The following is a 22,944-nucleotide window of genomic DNA, read 5'->3' on the forward strand; positions in this document are numbered from 1 at the left end:
GAGCATTTCCACATCTAAATAGAGAAGAAAAATTGTTGGTCATCTTCCTAAAATGTCTAGGGCTTGATGCAAGCCTGAGGTTTAATTTCTCAGTGTCTGGGATGAACCACTGGTATGTACAGTTTTCTCAGTGTACTTAAGAGCTGCTGAGACTCATGCCTCAGGTCTCTTGGATCATGGGATAACCCAGCTGTCTCTTTTTTTGGTAAAACATAGGGAACCTGAGATTGGATACACCATTTGGTGTGTCTGAAATGATTTATGTCCTGAAATGGTTTACCATCTCTTATTCCTTATCCTTACAGGATTTCCAACAGAAGGGCAGAGTGCAGAAGCCTCTTCACTGAAGAAGGCACTCAGAATCCTGTGGGGCTAGTGTGCTAAATAAAGAGAGTGCAGGGCATTGTGGCCAGTGCTCACCTCCAGAGCAGAATCAAGGGATATGTCAGGAAAGGGACTGGAAGGAAACAAAGGAGCTCCAAATGCATTTTCACAAAGATCAGGGACATTTACTCCTGGTATTTATGAAGATTTCTAGTGATGACATGATAGTTATTCTTATCTTATGGAATTTAGCCATCAGGGAGCTCATGTTTGAACAGGACAAAGAAACAAATAAACTTTTTAAACAGGATCAGGGACATGGAGAGGAGCTGGCCTAGTTGACCTTGTCAGCATCTTTAAAACTTTTTAAATGTTTAAAATAAAAAAAATTCATAAACTCGTTCAGTGTCTGAAGGATGGGAACTAGAGTGGGAAACTGTAACCCAATTTGAGATGTATCTAGGCAAGAAGCCAGCCTGAAGATATTGGTGAAAGCTGGAAAGAGGGCAAGAAGCCAAACTCTCAGCCTATAGAACATAAAATTAATTTTTTCAGGGTTATCTTGAAAGGATTCAGGTTTCCATCTAATTTCATCCTAAGAGAAGGAAAACTATCTTTATGTTATGAAGGTAGAGGCAGCTATTTCTTCAGAAATTGATTGAAACTATAAAAAAGCCTGTGGTCTGCTCCACCCCAGACCAACTGAATTGAACATCTGCAAGATGGGACCCAGAAATATGATTTAATGTGTGATTCTCAGGTATATAATAGGGAAGGTTGAGAAGCATTTGCCTTAGTCACGTGCATTAGCCTCTCCTTCCATTTACTCTTTAACCCAGTCTTCCAGAAGCAATGGCTCTCCTCAGGCTCAAAAATGACCTCTATGCCAAGCAATCCAATAAGAATGTTCCCCTTTGGTAATATTCCACCTGTTTACCATTTCCTTCCTTTGTTATGTAATTTCTGTATTGTTTTCTGTAAAATTATACATATTACAAAAATTAACAATGGAATATAGACTTGAATAATGTAAAAAGAAAACCACCCCAAATCATATCACTCAGAAGCAACTATTTTGTTTTGTTTTTTTTGAGGCAGTGTCTCTGTTGCCCACGCTGGAGTGTAGTGTGTGATCATGGCGCACTGCAGCCTTGGTTTCCTGGGCTCAAGCAATCCTCCTGCCACAGCATCCTGAGTAGCTAGGACTACAGGTGTGCACCACTGAGTTTTTTTTTAAATTATTTTTATTTTTAATAGAGACAAGGTCTTGCTATATTACCCAATCTGGTCTTCAACTCCTGAGCTCAATTGATCCTTCCACGTCAGCCTCCCAAGGTGCTGGGATTGTAGGTATGAATCACTGCACCCAGCCAGCAGCAACTGTTCTTAACATTTGCAAAATCCATGACTTTCAAACAAAATTGGGCACGAGGGCCTGGAGAAGTTCGGAGACGTTTCAAATAGAACTTCCTGTCCTCTCCTATACAGGAAGGGAATTTCCTCCCTCTGAGCTCGAGAAATGCTGGTGAAATACCAGCTTTATGAATTGTTTTCTTTTCAAGGATACTAGGATTTGTTTTTTAAAAGGCCAAGATAGCAAATACACATGGCCATTGTATTTACTGATACCAAAGAAGCCAACATCCAAGCACCCATACAAGCTTCCCCTACCACTAGCTACAGTTAGTATAGTTTAGCAGTGTGCTCCCATTGTTAGAGTAGGCAGATAGCCAGACATGAGCAGGAGAGGGAGCCCCTGAGGAAAGGGAGGTCTAGAAAATCTCGCACCCCAGAGACCACCCCAAACCTGCATACTGGGTATGAGCAGAGAGGAGGGGAAATACCTACGCAGAAAAGAACACCCTGAAATGCCCCCTTAAGATGCCCAGTAATTGCTTGCTCTGCAGGTAATCTGTCAGAATATAGCTAGCTACAGGCCGATAAGGAGGGGAAGACAGCAAGGGAGAAATTCCTAAGAGATACATAGGTGCATTAAGTCTAGATCTGACCACTCTACAACGTTTTTGTGGTGGCAGTAATGAGCAATGCAGGTAGAATTCATATCCAACATGGGGACCATGCATGCAGACCAACTAATAGTAAGGGAGACTCCCACAGGCCTGGATGGGAACTAGGTGGGGATAAAGGCAAGGACTTAAGGCAGAAGTGGGAAAACTAGACAAAGAAAAAAAGGCAGAGACTTAAGTAAGACAGAGGTGGGAACCTCAAGAAAATCTGATACAAAAACCCAATGCAGAACTCTTGGGGCTGCTGCTGTTGGCTCATTCTCTGTCAGCAGCCCCCTTTGCCTTATCTTTTAGAGTGTACTGTCCTTCCAAATATACTCTCTGCTCTCTATTTTCCTTCAATTAATTCTCCTCTTTAAATTATCTCTCGGCTGATTCTTTCTTCCAAAGGACCGAGGACTCTGCATTTCCCAGTAGCATCATCGTGTAAACACTGAGACCACTGCCCCATCCCTTTAACACAAGCAATAGAGGGAGGAGCTATAGGAGCCCATCTTGGCTGGGTTTTGACTTTTAAGGCAGAGAATCTTGAAGTTGGAATGGGCCAGGGCCAGGAGGTTGGTCTTCACACTGGAGGAACCCGTAGGATGGTATGAGTTCCTATGGCATGGAATTCCTGTGCAGTGGAGAGGCTGTAGGAAAATAATGACTCTGTTATTGCATGCTGGGTTTCTTATGTGTGAAGTAAACAAAATTAATGAAACCGTCAAACAACAGAGAGAAGCTCTCTAAAGAATATAGCTATTTGGGAACACAGCATTGCAATAGGTATATGCATGCCATAGTAAACTATGTGCATATTCAGGGAGCTAATGGAAGACAAGGATTTTGGTGTTTATTTTTGTTTTTGTTTGGTTTTGTGACAGACAAGATATCACCCTATTGCCCAGGCTGGAGTGCAGTGGTACCATCGTAGCTCACTGCAGCCTCAAACTCCTGCACTCAAGTGATCCTGCAACCTCAGCCTCCCAAATAGCTGGGACTATAGGCACGTACCACCATGCCCGGCTAATTTTAAAATTTTTTGTAGAGACAAGGTCTCGCTATATTGCCCAGGCTGGTCTCGAGCTTCTAGTCTCAGGCAATCTTCCACCTTCACCTCCCAAAGCACTGAAATTACAGGCGTGAGCCACTGCACCCAGCCAAGACAAGAGTTTTTAAAGGAAAAATCAGGAGGTTAAACAAACAATTGTTTTAAGATAATTATCTTTGGCTGCAAAGATCAATAACAAGGGTGATGCCAGTCTGAGGTTGGACAGGCAGTTATTAGGCAGATGTCCTCACAAAAGTATTTCTTGCATAAGGTTGAGATGGCCTTTGTGCAAGGCTGCAGTTTCTGCAAAATCTTTTGTGATTGTTTTTGTTATCAGGCATTTATGCAAGTGAGCTTTCTCTTCATAGTCTTCTCTGGATATATTTGTTAGAGTGTTTTTTGTTTTGTTTTGTTTTTAACACAAGTAACTCCATTTTGATTCTGACAACTTTCACAAAACAATGCATATAAGTATTTAGCAATGTAAGGTACACAGTAAGAGCTGATTAAATGTAGCCATCATGACAACCAACATATATTTATTGTTTACTTTCTACCATAGGCTGCTCTGGGTGTTGGAGACATGGCAATGAACAAAACAAAATCCCTGCCTTCCTAGATCTTATATTTTGGTAAATGGAGACAGACAATAAACAAATAAACATAGTACTATATGTCAGATTCTAATAAAAATATAAAATAGAGTAATAGAAGAATGAAGAGATTGCTGTTTAAGGATTGGTCAGGGAAGGTCTGTCTGAGGAGGTGATATTTCAGCAAAGACTTAAGTGAAGTGAGGGAGAGAGCAATGCCAGTACCTTTGGTGAAAGAAGAGCAGAGGCTATAGCAGTTGCAAAGGCCCCAAGAGGGGCAGGAACAGCAAGCAAGGCAGTGTGACTGACAATGTTGTTAAGAAAGGAGAAAGTGGTAGGAAATGATTTTGAAGTTCCTCAGGGCCAGATTATATAGGGGCTTGTAGGCCAAGATTAAACCTTGGGTTGACTTTGAACTTCATTTTACGATGTAAAACCACTAGATGGTTGAGCCAGGATGTAACATGATCATATTTATTTATTTTTTGAGATGGAGTCTCACTTTGTCACCAGGTTGGAGTGCAGTGGCGCAATCTCGGCTCACTGCAACCTCTTTCTCCTGGGTTCAAGCAATTCTCCTGCCTCAGCCTCCTGAGTAGCTGGGACTACAGGTGTGTGCCACCATACCCAGCTAATTTTTGCCTTTTTTAGTAGAGACAGGGTTTCACCATGTTGGCCAGGATGGTCTCGATCTCTTGACCTCATAATCCACCCACTCGGCCTCCCAAAGTGCTGGGAGCCACTGTGCCTGGCCCATATATATGTTTTAAAAGAACCACCCTGAATGCTCTTTGAGAACTGACTATAGGAGCAGGAGTGAAAGCAGGACAGTCAATGCATAGATTCGAGAAAGCAATTGCAGAAGGTTTGAACCCTAAGGTGTCTGCAAGGTAGTTGGCAAGAAGTGATAAGCTGACAGAATTCACTGATGGAAGAGAACTGGTGTGTGAGAGAAAAGAGGATCAACAATGGCACCAGGGATTTTGGCCTGAGTAACTGGGTGAAAGGAGATGCCCTTTACTGAGGTGGGGGAAACTGTGGAGGAGCAGAAGCATTCAGTTTTAGAGATCTTAAATTTGAGATATCTAGCTGACACTAAATGGAAATATTGATTAAGTAGTTGCATATATTACTATTAAATACAAAGCAGAGTCTGGGTTTGAAGGTTAAAATGTGAGTTATCAGAATATAATAGCATTTAAAGTTATGGGAATAGATCACATCATGTAGGGTGTGAATATAGATTTTAAAAAAAAGGAAAAGAGGACTGTGGCCAGAGCCCTGGGGCACTCCAACATTCAGAGATCTGAAAGATGAGAAAGAGCAGTTGATAGAGAAAGAAAATCAGGAGAATATGATGTCTCAGAAGCCTTGTTAAGAATGTTTTTAAGGAAAGAGTGAGTGATCAACTATGTTAATGCTGCTCAGAGCATGTAAGAGGTAGACTGAATTGAATGTTGGATTTTATAACCTGAATGCCATTTGGGGGGCTACCCAAGAACATTCTCAGTGGAATGGTGGAAATCAATGTTTGAATTCAAGAGAGAATGGGAGGAGAGACAATGGAGACAGGTGGTATAGATCAGAGTTTTGCTCTTTCTAAAGACAGATAGAGCCACACACTAAAAGGCACTGTAGAATAAAGGAAGCACTTTTGTGTTCTTTTTTTAAAATTGCTTGTTAGGTTCTGGGGTACATGTGAAGAACGTGTGAGATTGTTGCATAAGTACACACATGGCAGTGTGGTTTGCTGCCTTCCTCCCCATCAACTATATCTGGCATTTCTCCCCATGTTATCCCTCCCCAACTCCCCACCCCCTGCTGTCCCTCCCCTATTTCCCCCCAACAGACCCCTGTGTGTGATGCTCCCTTCCCTGTGTCCATGTGTTCTCATTGTTCAACACCCGCCTATGAGTGAGAACATTCGGTGCTTGATTTTCTATTCTTGTGTCAGTTTGCTGAGAATGATGGTTTCCAGGTTCATCCATGTCCCTACAAAGGACACAAACTCATTGGTTTTTATGGCTGCATAGTATTCTGTGGTGTATATGTGCCACACTTTCCCTGTCCAGTCTATTATCGATGGGCATTTGGGTTGGTTCCAAGTCTTTGCTATTGTAAACAGTGCCGCAATGCCTAATCTCTAGTGGATCATTCCAGTATTCCCTCAGCACACAAACATGGGTAAATGCATTCTTAAATAAAGAACACAAAATTCTTTAAGAATGTTCTTAAATAAAGAACACAAAAGTTATTTATTTATTTACCTTTGGGTATATACCCAGTAATAGGATTGCTGGGTCAAATGGTAGTTCGATTTTTAGTTCTTTGAGAAATCCCCAATCTTCTTTCCACAGTAAATGAACTAATTTACAATTCCACCAACAGTGTGTAAGTGTTCCCTCTTCTCCATGGCCTTGCCAACATCTGTCATTTTGACTTTTTAACAATAGCCATTCTGACTGGTGTGAGATGGTATCTCATTGTAGTTTAGATTTGTATTTCACTAATGACTAGTGTTGAGCATTTTTTTCATGTTTGTTGGCCACTTCTATATCTTCTTTTGAGAAGTGTCTGTATGTCCATTGCTCACTTCTTAATGAGGTTATTTGATTTTTCTTGTTGATGTGTTTATTAAGTTCCATATAGATTCTGGATGTTGCTCCTTTGTAAGACATACTTTTTTTTTTAAAGCCTTCCAATAGATTAAGAGAAGAAGGGAAAATAAAGCAAGCAGATAGAATCTGAAGAAGCAAAAAATAGTCTGGGCACTTGGGCCTTGACATAATCCCGCATTTAAATCCTATGGCTGCCATTAAACCATGTAACATTGGGCAAGAATCTTCATCTCACTGAACTGTAGTTTCTGAATCTGTAAAATGGGTAAATCAATGCCTTTGTCATAGGTTATTTTGAGGATTAAATGAAATAATCTATATAAATAAGTAACAATAGCACATAGCAAAAAATTCACATATTTGTTATTGTAACTTATTAATAATAACTGATTTCTGCCCTGCCTGAGTGAGAGGAAATTATCCAATTGTTTTACTATTAGGCTACCTTCTGCATACTTGGATGCCTTTGTGGCCCAGACCAATCGACACATTCCCTTTTTTGCTATTCTCTTGGAGTTCTAATTTCTAGTCTAGAGGATATCTTTTTCCCAGGTGATTTTTCCCTAGGTGATTGACACTATTCTTCACACAAGATTTCATTTTCCATCTCATAAAGAGAAATACAAAATTGCACTTTTGTAGACTTATAGGCACAATCATATCCTGATACAATAAGAGCCACTATATGATATATATTAATACATACAGGACTTCTACATGGGGAATCAGTTTTTGGCAACATGGAAAAGTACCACAGGCTTTTTTAAGTGGTGACATTATCATTGTTATATGATGATGATGGTGGTTTAAGAAGTTTCATTTACTGAGAGATAAATAATGTGTACACATGTATACAGAATGTGGAATGATAGACAATGGAGACTTGGAAGGATCAGGGAGTGGGAGAGAGTGGAAGATGAGAAATTAGTTAATCGGTACAATGTACATTATTTGGGTGATAGTTACACTAAAAACCCTGACTTCACCACTATGCAGTACATCTAAGTAACATGATTACACTAGTACTCCATAAATTTATACAAATTTAGAAAATTTCAATTAGTTACAGAATTCAGAGGAATTGGTCTTACAGAGACAAAGCAGAGAAGCTAATTTGGAATTTATCAACACAAGATGGTGTGAGGTAATGAAGATCTGACTAAGGTGATGGCATTTATGATGGTCAGAAAGATGAGAAACATTTAGAAAGGAAAAAATGACAGAAATTTATTAGTTTATTATAATGGCTGAGGAAGGAAAATGAAACAGAAAACTAAGATTTTAGGAGGCATCACGTTACCTAACTTCAAACTATACTACAAGGTTACAGTAACCAAAGCAGCATGGTACCAAAACAGATATATAGACCAATGGAACAGAACAGAGATCTCAGAAATAACACCACACATCTGCAACTATCTGATCTTTGACAAACCTGATAAAAACAAGCAATGGGGAAAGAATTTCCTCTATAATAAATGGTGCTTGGAAAACTGGCTAGCCATATACAGAAAACAGAAACTGGACTCTTTCCTTACACTTTATACAAAAATTAACTCAAGATGGATTAAAGACTTATATGTAAAACCCAAAACCATAAAAACCATAGAAGAAAACCTAGGCAATACCATTCAGGACAAAAGCATGGGCAGACTTTGTGACTAAAACACCAAAAGCAGTTGCAACAAAAGTCAAAATTGACAAATGGGATCTAATTAAACTAAAGAGCTTCTGCATAGCAAAAGAAACTAGCAACAGAATGAAAGGCAACCTACAGAATGAGAGAAAATGTTTGCAATCTGCCCATCTGACAAAGGTCTAATATCCAGAATCTACAAGGAACTTAAACAAATTTATGAGAAAAGAAAATCAAAAAGTAGGCAAAGGATATAAACAGACCCTCCTCAAAAAAAATTTATGTGGCCAAGAAACATATGAAAAAAAAGTTCATCATTACTGGTCATTAGAGAAATGCAAATCAGAACCACAATGAGATACCATCTCATGCCAGTCAGAATAGTGATCATTAAAAAGTCAGGAAACAACAGATGCTGGCAAGGCTGTGGAAAAATCAAAACACTTTTACACTATTGGTGAGAGTGTAAACAAGTTCAACCATTGTGGAAGACAGTGTGGCGATTCCTCAAGGATCTAGAACCAGAAATACCATTTGACCCAGCAATCCCATTACTGGGTACATACCCAAAGGATTATAAATCATTCTACTATAAAGACACATGCACACATATGTTTATTGCATGACTATTTACAATAGCAAAGATTTGGAACAAACCCAAATGCCCATCAATGACAGATTGAATAAAGAAAATGTGGCACATATACACCATGGAATACTATGCAGCCATAAAAAAGAATGAGCTCGTGTCCTTTGCAGGGACATGGATGAAGCTGGAAGCCATCATTCTCAGCAAACTAACACAGGAACAGAAAACCAAACACTGCATGTTCTCCCTCATAAGTGGGAGTTCAACAATGAGAACACACGGACATAGGGAGGGGAACAATACACATTGGGGCCTGTTGGGGGGGCAGTGGGGGCAAGGAGAGAGAGAGAATTAGGACAAATAACTAATGCATGCATTTAGGCTTAAAACCTAGATGGGTTGACAGGTGCAGAAAACCACCATGGCAAATGTATACCTTTGTAAAAAATCTGCATGTTCTGCACATGTATCCCGGAACTTAAAGTAAAATAAAATAATAGAATAATAAGAAAGAACAATGGTCCAGTTGAGAGTAGAATGGGTATCCAGTTTTTATTGTTTGTTTTTTTTTTCTTTTAATCTGCCAATCAATTCCTTTGCTCTCTTCTACACACAGCAAACCTCTCTTCTGGAGACATTCCCCTGCTCCACTCCATGTAGTTCTCATTCGGCTGCCAATTATAGTACCCCACTTCCTAGTCACAAGGTGGGCATGAGACCCAGACCTAGCCAATTGTAGAGTCCCATCCTTCTGGCCACAGTGGTCATTCCAGTAATGGGCATATGACCCAGGTCATTCCAATCATCAGCCCTCTATATGTATAGAATCTTTGTTTTACACATTTGCATCATAGCAAGATCATCTATCCCATGCTTCATCCTGATTTGAACCACCACCCGCTATGTTTCCATTAATATTCAGTGATTGTCAGTGTTTAAAAAATAATGAAAACTCTTTCTGCATCCTAATCTAATCTGAAAAGCAAAATGATATTTATAAATTTGCAACCCCTTCCCAAATGAAACTTATTCTGCATTAAATATGTCTGACTGTTGTGAGGTCACATGATTAGACAAAGCCAGTTTACAATCTGAAAAGACTTCTCAAGTAGTCAAGAAACTCCCTTATGTGAACAGGATTTTCAGATCCTTCCCATTGTAGTATCTTAAATGCTAAGAAGGCTGACCTTCTGACCCTCATCTGGCTGCGCGTTACAAAACCTCAACCTTACTGTTCTGGGGGTGAGTTTCACTTTGACCTTCACTGACTTCATCTAGAAATTCTCCTTCCCAAATAACTTTTGAGACTTCCTGCCATTAGACTTGTAGACATTAGAATTCTAATACACCCTGATTAAACATTAACAAATCCTTGCTTCCTCACCTACCTGTACCAGTCTCTCAATGTGCTGTCTTTAAACCATATCTCAGGGTATATGCATGTCCCATGCCCTAGCAATAAGCCATCTAAATACATTTTCTATTTTTCAAGCACAAACCATGCAGAAAGGACACAGATACATCTCTAGGCTACAAAAGAGGCCCCTGGGGAATTTGGAGTAGGTCCAGCTTGCCAATCAAGAATGACATACCAGGTGGTGGCCCAGTATTATCATAAACTCAGGTGGATGTCTTTTAAAGACTCTCTGCCAAAAACACACTAGGGAAAATTAAAGAGCAATTGTTTTGGAACATCTAGTATGTTCTAGATTAATATCTTTTTGATATATCCTGAGCTATCAAGTCAATGTCTGACTTCTTTATCAGGGAAGCCATTAGTTTGCTGAATTCTGAAAGGAAAAAAAAAAGCAGCAGCCCACAGACATCCTGGACTCAGCACATTCTAAATCTGTTAAAAGGCCAGAGAAAAGCAAAGGGGTGAGGCATGAGTGTGAAAACAAGAGTGGAAGAGGGGGCCATGATCTGTTTGCTTTAAAATTCAGTATGTTGTCAGCATGAAGCATGAATGGTTCTGCTGTTCATCTGGGTGTATGCAGCAGGGCTTAACAACCTCATCAGAGTGTTAATATTCTAAGAGCCTTCCTTGAAGAAAATGTTTTACAATGGGACAGATGGCCAGAATGCCATTCCCAACTGGAATAATCATGTTTTACACTGTTCTTTGGTCCATAAGGACTGGCATCTTATAGTAGATAGATCCTTTTACATATTAAAACAAGACATACATTTTAGTCTTGAGGAAGAATACTAAATATAGTCCTCGGTAATAATATGCAGCATTAGTATGCACTCTCTTGATAAACTTCTCCTAAGTTTAAAAAATACATTTCTCACATAGCTGCTGAAAGAAATTTCTAAGATTTTTCATATAGACGCTAAGAAAGGCATGTTTTCTCTTTGCACTGGAGCTGCTAAACTGGTATGACATGATTCTGAAACTGTCTCCAGCTATGTTCTTAGTCTCCCAGCTTGTCAAAACTCAAGCTTGGTGGGAGTAAAAGGGGCCATAGAGAGACACAAGGTTGCAAAGAAATGACATTTTTAACTGTTTGAACTCAGCTCCACCCCCTGGACTTCCCAACTTCCTGTTATGTGAATCAATAAATTCCTTTATCCTCTCAAATTTGTTTGAGTTGGGTTTCTGTCATGAAAGAGAGCTCAGGAATCTGAAGAGAGAATTGATTTGATGAGTAAGTCTGAGGCAATGTGAGGAAGGAGTGAGTCAATAGCAGAATGAAAAAGTCTTTATTTCCAAACTAATGCACTGTCACATATAATATATAAACTTATATACCACCCTTACTATGTCGTTTGGAGTTTTGAGCTCCAAAAAAGTACAGACTGTCTCCTCAAGCAGCTCCCTGACTCCTCTATATCCAAAAGACTGACATTTGGCAGGCATCATCCTGGGACAAAGATAGCAGAAAAAGAAACGGGTAGCATCCCTCACTGTGCCACAGCTGCTAGAGGTGCACCCCAGACAAGCAGGGCCTGGAGTGGACCTCAGCAGTCGTACAGCGAAGGGGCTAGGCTGGTAGAAGGAAAACCAAGTAACAGAAATACTTCATCATCAACAATCTGGGTGTCCACTCAGAGACCCAATCGAAAAGTCAGCAACTACGCAGACGACAAGCGGATAAACCCACAAAGATGGGAAGAAACCAGCAAAAAAAGGAGGAAAACACCCGAAACCAGAAGACCTCGCCTCCTAGAAAGAACCAAAACTCCTCACCAGCAAGGGAGCAAAGCTGGACGGAGAATGACTGTGACGAAATGACAGAATTAGACTTCAGAAGGTGGATAATGAGAAAGTTTTGTGAGCTAAAAGAACATGTATTAAATCAATGCAAAGAAACTAAGGAACTTAAAAAAAGATATGAGGAAATGATAACAAGAATGGATAACTTAGAGAGGAATATGAATGAATTAAAGGAGCTGAAAAACACAATACGAGACCTTCGCGAAGCATGCACAAGTTTCAATAGCCGAATCGACCAAGCAGAAGAAAGAATATCTGAAGTCGAAGACCAACTCAATGAAATAAAACGAGAAACCAAGATTAGAGAAAAAAGCGCAAAAAGGAATGAACAAAGTCTCCAAGGAATGTGGGACTATGTGAAAAGACCTAATCTACGTTTGATAGGTGTACCAGAAGGGGACGAAGAGAATGAATCCAAGCTGGAAAATACTCTTCAGGACATCATCCAGGAAAACTTCCCCCACCTAGCAAGACAGGCCAACACTCAAATGCAGGAAATACAGAGAACACCACAAAGATACTGTGCAAGAAGAGCAACCCCAAGGCACATAATCGTGAGATTCAACAAGGTTGAAATAAAGGAGAAAATACTAAGGGCAGCCAGAGAGAAAGGTCGAGTCACCCACAAAGGGAAGCCCATCAGACTCACAGCAGATCTCTCGGCAGAAACACTACAAGCCAGAAGAGAGTGGGGGCCAATATTCAACATTCTTAAAGAAAAGAACTTTCAACCCAGAATTTCATATCCAGCCAAACTGAGCTTCAGAAGTAAAGGAAAAATAAAATCCTTTGCGAACAAGCAAGTACTCAGAGATTTTGTCACCACCAGGCCTGCTTTACAAGAGCTCCTAAAAGAGGCACTACACATAGAAAGGAACAACCAGTACCAGCCATTCCAACATCACACTAAATGCTAAAGAGCATCAACAGAATGAAGAATCTACAACAACTAACAGGCAAAACAGCCACTTAGCATCAAAATGGCAGTATTAAATTCACACATAACAATATTAACCCTAAATGTAAATGGACTAAATGCACCAATCAAAAGACACAGACTGGCAAATTGGATAAAAATCCAAAACCCATCAGTGTGCTGTATCCAGGAAACCCATCTCACATGCAAGGATACACAAAGGCTCAAAATAAAGGGATGGAGGAAGATTTACCAAGCAAATGGAGAGCAAAAAAAAGCAGGAGTTGCAATTCTCATCTCTAATAAAAATAGACTTTAAAGCAACAAAGATCAAAAGAGACAAAGAAGGCCATTACATAATGGTAAAAGGATCGATAAAACAAGAAGAGCTAACAATCCTAAACATATATGGACCCAATGCAGGAGCACCCAGATACATAAGGCAAGTTCTTAACGACTTACAAAGAGACTTAGACTCCCACACAATAATAGTGGGAGACTTTAACACTCCACTGTCAATATTAGACAGATCAACCAGACAGAAAATCAACAAGGATATCCAGGGCTTGAACTCAGACCTGGAGCAAGCAAACCTGATAGACATTTACAGAACTCTCCACCCCAAATCCACAGAATATACATTCTTCTCAGCACCACATCACACCTACTCTAAAATTGACCACATAATTGGAAGTAAAGCACTGCTCAACAAATGCAAAACAACTGAAATCATAACAAACAGCCTCTCAGACCATAGTGCAATCAAGTTAGAACTCAGAATACAGAAACCAACCCAGAACCGCACAGCTTCATGGAAACTGAACAACTGGCTCTTGAATGTTGCCTGGGTAAACAATGAAATGAAGGCAGAAATAAAGAAGTTCTTCGAAACCAATGAGAACGAAGACACAACGTGCCAGAACCTCTAGGACACATTTAAAGCAGTCTCTAGAGGAAAGTATATAGCAATAAGTGCCCATATGAGGAGAATGGAGAGATCCAAAATTGACACCCTATCGTCAATATTGAAAGAGCTAGAGGAGCAAGATCAAAAAAACTAAAAACCCAGCAGAAGACAAGAAATAACTAAGATCAGAGCTGAACTGAAGGAGATTGAGACACGAAAAACCCTTCAAAAAATCAATAAATCCAAGAGCTGGTTTTTTGAAAAGATCAACAAAATAGACAGACCACTAGCCAGATTGATTAAAAAGAAAAGAGAGAACAACCAAATAGATGCAATAAAAAATAATAAAGGGGAAATCACCATAGATTCCACAGAAATTCAAACCATCATCAGAGAATATTACAAACAACTCTATGCACATAAACTAGGAAACCTGGAAGAAATGGATAAATTCCTGGACTCCTGTGTCCTCCCAAGCCTAAACCAGGAGGAAGCTGAAACTATGAATAGACGAATAACAAGGTCAGAAGTCGAGGCAGCAATTAAGAGCCTACCACACAAAAAAAAGCCCAGGTCCAGACGGGTTCACAGCCGAATTCTACCAGACACACAAAGAGGAGCTGGTACCATTCCTTCTAAAACTATTTCAAACAATCCAAAAAGAGGGAATACTTCCCAAATCATTTTACGAGACCAACATCATCCTGATACCAAAACCCGGCAGAGACCCAACGAGAAAAGAAAACTTCAGGCCAATATCCATGATGAACATAGATGCAAAAATCTTCAATAAAATATTGGCAAGCCGATTGCAACAGCAAATCAAAAAACTTATTCACCATGATCAAGTAGGATTCATCCCAGGGATGCAAGGCTGGTTCAACATACGCAAGTCTATAAACGTAATTCACCACATAAACAGAACCAAAAACAAAAACTACATGATTATCTCAATTGATGCAGAGAAGGCATTTGACAAAATTCAACAGCCCTTTATGCTAAAAACCCTCAATAAACTCGGTATCGATGGAACGTATCTCAAAGTAATAAAAGCTATTTATGACAAACCAACAGCCAATATCATACTGAATGGGCAAAAACTGGAAGCATTCCCTTTGAAATCTGGCACTAGACAAGGATGCCCTCTTTCACCACTCCTATTCAATATAGTTCTGGAAGTTCTAGCCAGAGCAATCAGGCAAGAAAAAGAAATAAAGGGTATTCTAATAGGAAAGGTGGAAGCCAAATTGTCTCTATTTGCAGACGACATGATAGTATACCTAGAAGACCCCATCGCCTCAGCCCAAAAACTCCTGAAACTGATAAGCAACTTCAGCAAAGTCTCAGGATATAAAATCAATGTGCAAAAATCACAAGCATTCGTCTACACCAATAACAGACTTAAAGAAAGCCAAATCAAGAACGAACTGCCATTCACAATTGCTACAAAAAGAATAAAATACCTTGGAATACAACTCACAAGGAACGTAAGGGACCTCTTCAAGGAGAACTACAAACCACTGCTCAACGAAATCAGAGAGGACACAAACAGATGGAGAAAGCTTCCGTGTTCATGGTTAGGAAGAATTAATATCGTGAAAATGGCTATACTGCCCAAAGTAATTTACAGAATCAACGCTATCCCCATCAAGCTACCATTGACTTTCTTCACAGAACTAGAAAAAACCACCATGAACTTCATATGGAACCAAAAGAGAGCCCGCATAGCCAAGTTAATTCTAAGCAAAAAGAACACAGCGGGGGGCATCACACTACCAGATTTCAAACTATACTACAAGGCTACAGTAATCAAAACAGCATGGTACTGGTACCAAAACAGAGATATAGACTAATGGAACAAAACAGAGGCACCGGAGGCAACACAACATATCTACAACCATACAATCTTTGATAAACCTGACAAAAACAAGCAATGGGGAAAGGATTCCCTGTTTAACAAATAATGTTGGGAAAACTGGCTAGCCATGTGCAGAAAGCAGAAACTGGACCCCTTCCTGACACCTTACACTAAAATTAACTCCAGATGGATTAAAGACTTAAACATAAGACCTGGCACCATAAAAACCCTAGAAGGAAATCTAGGCAAAACTATCCAGGACATAGGAGTAGGCAAGGACTTCATGAACAAAACACCAAAAGCATTGGCAACAAAAGCCAAAATAGATAGACAAATGGGGCCTAATGAAACTCCACAGCTTCTGCACGGCAAAAGAAACAGTCACTAGAGTGGATCGGCAACCAACAGAATGGGAAAAAATTTTCGCAGTCTACCCATCTGACAAAGGGCTGATATCCAGAATTTACAAAGAACTCAAGCAGATTTACAGGAAAAAAACAAACAAGCCCATTCAAAAGTGGGCAAAGGATATGAACAGATACCTTACGAAAGAAGACATATATGAGGCCAACAATTATATGAAAAAATGCTCATCGTCACTGGTCATCAGAGAGATGCAAATCAAAACCACATTGAGATACCATCTCACGCCAGTTAGAATGGCGATCATTAAAAAATCTGGAGACAACAGATGCTGGAGAGGATGTGGAGAAAAAGGAACACTTTTACACTGTTGGTGGGAGTGTAAATTAGTTCAACCATTGTGGAAGACAGTGTGGCGATTCCTCAAGGCCTTAGAAATAGAAATCCCATTTGACCCAGCAATCCCATTACTGGGTATATATCCAAAAGACTATAAATCCTTCTACTATAAGGACACATGTACACGAATGTTCATTGCAGCACTGTTTACAATAGCAAAGACCTGGAATCAACCCAAATGCCCATTGATAATAGACTGGATTGGAAAAATGTGGCACATATACACCATGGAATATTATGCAGCAATCAGAAATGATGAGTTTGTGTCGTTTGTAGGGACATGGATGAATCTGGAGAACATCATCCTCAGCAAACTGACACAAGAACAGAAAATGAAACACCGCATATTCTCACTCATAGGTGGGTGATGAAAAATGAGAACACATGGACACAGAAAGGGGAGTACTAAACACTGGGGTCTATTGGGGGGAAAAGGGGAGGGCCAGTGGGAGGAGGAGGTGGGGAGGGATAGCCTGGGGAGAAATGCCAAATGTGGGTGAAGGGGAGAAGGAAAGAAAAGCACACTGCCATGTGTGTTTCTACGCAACTGTCTTGCATGCTCTGCTCATGTACCCCAAAACCTAAAATCCAATAAAAAAAATAAATAAATTTAAAAAAAAAAGTATTATCTCCCTTCACACACAAAAAAAAGAGAAGTATTATATAAAGGACATTGAGAGTGTTTGTGAAATGAGAATTTCAGCATTAAACAATTTTGTAATCTGGGGCAATGCAATAGTTGATATTTATTAAATATTTACTTTATACCAGGCATTAGACTAAGTGTTTTATCTACATTATTTTATTAAATCCTCATTTCATAGATGAGAAGACTAAGACTCAGAGATATTAAGAAGCTACCCCCAAGGACACATATCTACTAATTGCAGTTTTGGGATATGAATGTAGATCCCTCTGATTCCAGAATCCATGCTTGCTTTAAAAAATATTTACTTGCATGCATACCAAATCCACCCACATGAAGTAGACAATTCAATGGTTTCTGGTATATTCAGATATGTGCAACCATCATAACAGTTTTAGAACATTCTCATCACCTCAAAAAAGAAACCCTGTATCTTTCATCTACCACATCTGTTTTCTCCCAGTTCTTAGTCAATCAGTAATCTACTTTCTGTTTCTATAGGTTTTTCTATTCTGGACTTTCATATAAATGGAATCATATAATATATTATCTATTATGATTGGTTTCTTTCACTTAGCATTATGTTTTCAAGGTTCACTGTAGCATGTAGCAGTATTTTATTCTTTTTAATGGCCAGATAATATTCCATTGTATGGCTATACCATATTTTGTATATCTGTTTATTTGCTGATGAACATTTGGGTAGTTTTCATCTTTTGGCTATTATAAATAATGCTGCCATGAACATTCATGTAAAAGTTTTTGAGTAGATATATGTTTTCATTTCTATTGGGAATATACCTAGGAGTGAAATTGCTGGGTCATATGGTAACTTTTTTTAATTGTTTGAGGAGCTGCCAAACTGTTTTCCAGAACAATTGCACCATTTTACATTCTCATCAGCAATATATGAGGGTTCTGTTTCTCCAAATCCTCAACACTTTTGTTATCTGACTTTTTGATTCTAGTCATCCTAGTGAATATGAAGTGGTAACCCATTGTGGTTTTGATCTGCATTTCTCTGATGACTAATAATGTTGAGCATCTTTTCATGTGCTTATTGGCTATTTGCATATCTTTTTTGGAGAAAGGTTGATTCAGATCCTTTATCCACTTTAAAATCTAGTTATTTATCTTTCTGTTACTGAGTTACAGGAATTCTTTATATATTCCAGAAACAATTCTCTTATCAGATATATGATTTACAATTGCTTTCTTCCATTTTTGAGTTGCCTTTTCACTCTCTTGATAGTGTTCTTTGATGCTCAGAAGTTTTTTTAAAATTTCAATAAAGTCCAATTTATCTATTTTTTTCTTTTGTTGCCTGTGCTTTTGGTGACATATCCAAGAAGTTATTGCCAAATCCAACATTATGAATGCTTTCCCTTATGTTGTCTTCTGAGTTTCATAGTTTTAGCTCTTTGTTCAAGTCTTAGATCCAACTCTGATATGTTGTGAGGTAAGGGTCCAACTTCATTCTTCTTTATGTGGATACAAAAGAAAACAGTTGGCCCAGAACTGTTTGTTGAAGAGACTACTATTTTCTTATTGACTGATCTTGGTAGCCATGTTGAAAATTAGTTGTCCATACATGAATGGGATTATTTTTGTACTCTTAACTCTATTTTGTTGATGTATATATCTATCCTTGTGCCAGTGCCACACTGATTTAATTATTGTTGCTTCATAGTAAGTTTTGAAATTGGGACGTGTAAGTCCTCCTACTTCATATTTTTTCAAGACTGCTTGGGTTATTCATGGTCTCTTGCAATTCTATATCAATTTTAGAATCATCTATCACTTTCTAAAGCAATATCAGCTGGGATTCTTGGGGGCATTGTGTTGAATCTATAGATCGAAGTGGGCAATATTGTTATCTTAATAATGTCTTCCAATCCATGAAAATGGGGTTTAAAAAAATATTTACTTAGATCTTCTTTAATTTCTTTCAACAATGGTTTGTAGTTTTCATAGTAAAAGTTTTTGTGGCAGTTGTTTTGTGGGGTTTGTGTGTGTGTGTGTGTCTGTGTGTGTTTTTATTTTGAGACAGAGTCTTACTCTGTTGCCCAGGCTGGAGTGCAGTGGCATGATCTCCGCTCACTGTGACCTCCACCTCCTGGGTTCAAGCAATTCTCCCACCTCAGCCTCCTGGGTGGCCAGGATTACAGGCATCAGCCACCACACCCACCTAATTTTTGTATTTTTAGTAGAGACGGTTTCACCATATTAACCAGGCTGGTCTCGAACTAATGACCTCAAGTGATCCTCCTGCCTTGGCCTCCCAAAGTGCTGGAATTACAGGTATAAGCCACCACATCTGGCCCAGATTATAAGTTTTGCAAAACTTACTCCTAAGTATTTTATTGTTTTAATGCTATTAGTAATGAAATCTTTAAACATTTCAGTTTTGTATTGTTCATTTAAGTACATTGAAATAAAATTAAGTTTTGTATATTGATCTTGCAGTTTGCAACCTTGCTGAACTTATTTATTAGTTCTGACAGGTTGTTTAAGTGGATTCCTTAGTATTTTCTATACACAAAACCATATCATCTGCAGATAGTATTATTTTTCCTTTTTCATTTGGATGTTTTTCACTTCATTTCATTGCCTTACAGCCCTGATTAGTGGACATCCTTATTTTATTTCTGATCTTAGGGAGAAAGCATTGAGTCTTTTGCCATTAAGTTTGATGCTACTACTGGGTTTCCTCTGTGTGTGTGTGTGTGTGTGTGTGTGTGTGTGTGTGTGTGTGTTTGAGACAGAGTCTCGCTGTCACCCAGGCTGGAGTGCTGTGGTGCAATCTTGGCTCACTGCAACCTCTGCCTCCCAGGATCAAGCGATTCTCTTGCCTCAGACTCCTCAGTAGCTGGGATTACAGGTGCCACCACGCCCAGCTAATTTTTGTATTTTTAGTAGAGACAGTGTTTCACCATGTTGGTTAGGCTTGATCTTGAATTCCTGACCTTGTGATCTGCCTGCCTCGGCCTTCCAAAATGCTAGGATTACAGGTGTGAGCCACTGTGCCCAGCCCTACTGCGTTTTTAATAGATGTCCTTTATCAGATTAAGGAAATTTCACTCTATTCATAGTTTGTTGAGCATTTTTATCATAAAGGGATATTCCCTGGTTGATCTTAAGTCATGCTAGAAGAGTATTGGATAGCCTCTGTCAACAGGATTGCTCTTCTCACTAAGTCAACAGCCCCTCACCTATTCTGTTAGTGACAGTGTGAGTAAGGTAGGGATGCAGTAAACACTGAAAGAGCTCAACCAACGAATGCAGTGACTATAACAAAAAAAAAAATTCAGCAAAAGCCATGGTTGGAAGGCATGTTGTTCTATATTTATATCGATATTATAAAATTTCAAAGGGTATATTTAACAATCCAAAAAACAAATGATAATTTCACATTTGACGGTTTCCTCTGGGTAAGACTTGAATTTGTGGTCATCATCAATGAAATACAGTAATAACCACTAAGAAAGTCTTTAGAAGTCAGTACTCACAGGTGGAAAGATGATTTAATTAGCACTAAATAAATGATAGGAAGCTGTAAAGGCAAGAAGTTCTATATTGTCTTGATACAAACAGGTTCTGAAAAGTAATAATAGCATCATTACCTTTTGTTATGTGGGGGATGTGAAATTAACCACAAGTGGTGCATCTAATAATAAAGCCAGAAAGAGATGGTATTTAGACTTGAACAAGAACAGTGCCTAGACACCACCAAGAAGCTTTATGTGCACTGACATAACAGTAAACAAATATGTAAGTACCATTTCCTTAGCCATTATCTCAAATCTTCATTAATAAAACATTACACTTCACATGAGACCATAGATTTTGCAGTAGATCTTTTAATCAAATTGTTTACATACTTAGGGTCCTTGCAAAAAAAATTTATCTGGGATCCTGCCACACTTTAAATGTGGTCCTGGAGTCTGTACAATCAACCTGATTTGGAATATGGGCTCTGGATTTAGAATACCTAGATTCCACATATTAGTTATGTGACCTTAGTCTGGTCGTTTAATCTTTCTGTACCTCAGTTTCCACAGCTGTATAATGAAAATAATAAAAGTATAGTACTGCATAGTGATGCTGTAAAGTTTAAATGACTTTGTATATGTATGTACAGTGTTTAGTATCTAGCATTTTGTGTCTAAAAGTGATAGCAAGCTGGGTGGGTGGCTCATACCTGTAATCCCAGCTACTCGAGAGGCTGAGGGAGGATTGCTTGAGCCCAGGAGTTTGAGACAATAGTAAGTTATGATCACAGCACTGCACTCCAGCCTGGGTAACAGAAGGAGACTCCATCTCTTTAAAAAAAAAAAAAAAAAAAAGCAAAATATAGTATTGCCTTAGGCCATTTTGTGCTGCTATGACAAAATACCACAGACTGGGTAATTTATAACAAACAGAAATTTATTTATTACAGTTCTGAAGACTGGGAAGTCCAAGATCAAGATACCAACAGTTTGGTGTCTGGTAAGGACCTGGTCTCTACTTCCAAGATGATGCGTTGAGCACTGTATCTTCCAGAGTGGTGGAATGCTGTTTCTCACATGGAAGAGGAGCAGAAGAGCCAAAGGAGTCACTGATTCCTGAAGACTCTTTTTAAAAGGCATCAAACCCACTGAAGAAGGCAGAGCCCTCATGGCCTAATCACCTCTTAAAGGTTCACCTCTATACACTTTCACAAGGTCAATTAAATTTCAAGAAGTTTTGGAGAGAACAAACATTTAAACCATAGCAAATACTATATTTACCTCCCTTATAGTCCTTATTGGTATGAATTTCATGACAGTAAGGACAAAATGAGTTCTTGTTTGTATCCTCCACAAGATGAATTATTTATGGTATAGAAATTGAATTCATCTGTAAACACAAGGTATGTCAAATCTTCATTAATAAAGATTGTATAGGTATATACATAAACTATACGTATATAAATAAAATGATTTAAATAAAAAGGTCCTCAGCATTTCATTTGTACTTCTTCAGTTATTTCTTTATAATTAGCGATCAGTGGCTTAATGATTTTTTTATTCTTTGTGTTGCCCTCACTTTCTTTCAAGCACCTGGTTTGGTGTAATGAACATTAAAGCCGTCAGAAGGGTGGCTGTTTGAATAGTCTGAGGGATGAGGTTGCAGCAAGTGGATTACAAGACAACCGAGCTTTCCTGCTGGAGATGGGAGACCAGTACTCTCAGGAAACGGTGCACAGGCAGAATTGGGCCGTTTGGACATTCCGGAGGCCAATGGAGTACTGCAGAGAGTGTTCGAATGCCAGCGTCGTGAGCCCCGAGGCCTAGGGCGGGCCGCTTGGCGAGAGTGCACGAGGCCCAAAGTCGCTGTAAGAGTCATTCTCACCTTTACGAGGAGCGGAAGTGTTAGCGGGCTCAGCCCTGCGCCCCCTTGGGCCTGACACAGTCCTTGCCGCAGTCGGCCGGCAGGTGCAGTCCCCGCGCCGCAGACCAGGGTGCTCGAAGGGGGCGCCAACTGGCACCTGGGCCCACGGTTCATCCGACCCCCATAGAACTCCACTCCCGCGTCCCCCCAACTCCAAGCGCGCCGGCGCCCACAACTGATCCGCGAGGCCCGCACCTCGAGGCGCGGAGGGTGGGGCGGAACGCCCCACGAGCCCACCAGCGGCCAAGAGCGCCTCGCGTGGGCGCATGCGCCTCTGCGGTGAACGCCTCTACTCGGAGCTCCGCCAGCGCTACCTTTTGCCTGCCCTTGGCCCAGCACGCCGGCCCTCGAGCTCCTCTGGGCAGCGCAAGGCACGCGGTGTAGAGTCTGCCGGCCTGGA

The 22,944-nt window shown here is 39.7% G+C and overlaps 1 long non-coding RNA gene across 1 annotated transcript; it reads right to left on the reverse strand.

Annotated features, from left to right (window-relative positions):
• Positions 1-1,079: 1,079 nt before the first annotated feature.
• Positions 1,080-22,721, reverse strand: LOC144582440 (uncharacterized). Its single transcript, XR_013535065.1, has 3 exons — positions 22,506-22,721; positions 21,331-21,451; positions 1,080-2,983 (listed from the first exon to the last, which is right to left on the reverse strand). It is a non-coding gene; the product is annotated as an uncharacterized LOC144582440 (long non-coding RNA).
• Positions 22,722-22,944: the final 223 nt, after the last annotated feature.

The sequence above is a fragment of the Callithrix jacchus genome, chromosome 1, assembly GCF_049354715.1.
Source record: "Callithrix jacchus isolate 240 chromosome 1, calJac240_pri, whole genome shotgun sequence".
NCBI classification, from domain to species: Eukaryota; Metazoa; Chordata; class Mammalia; order Primates; family Cebidae; genus Callithrix; species Callithrix jacchus.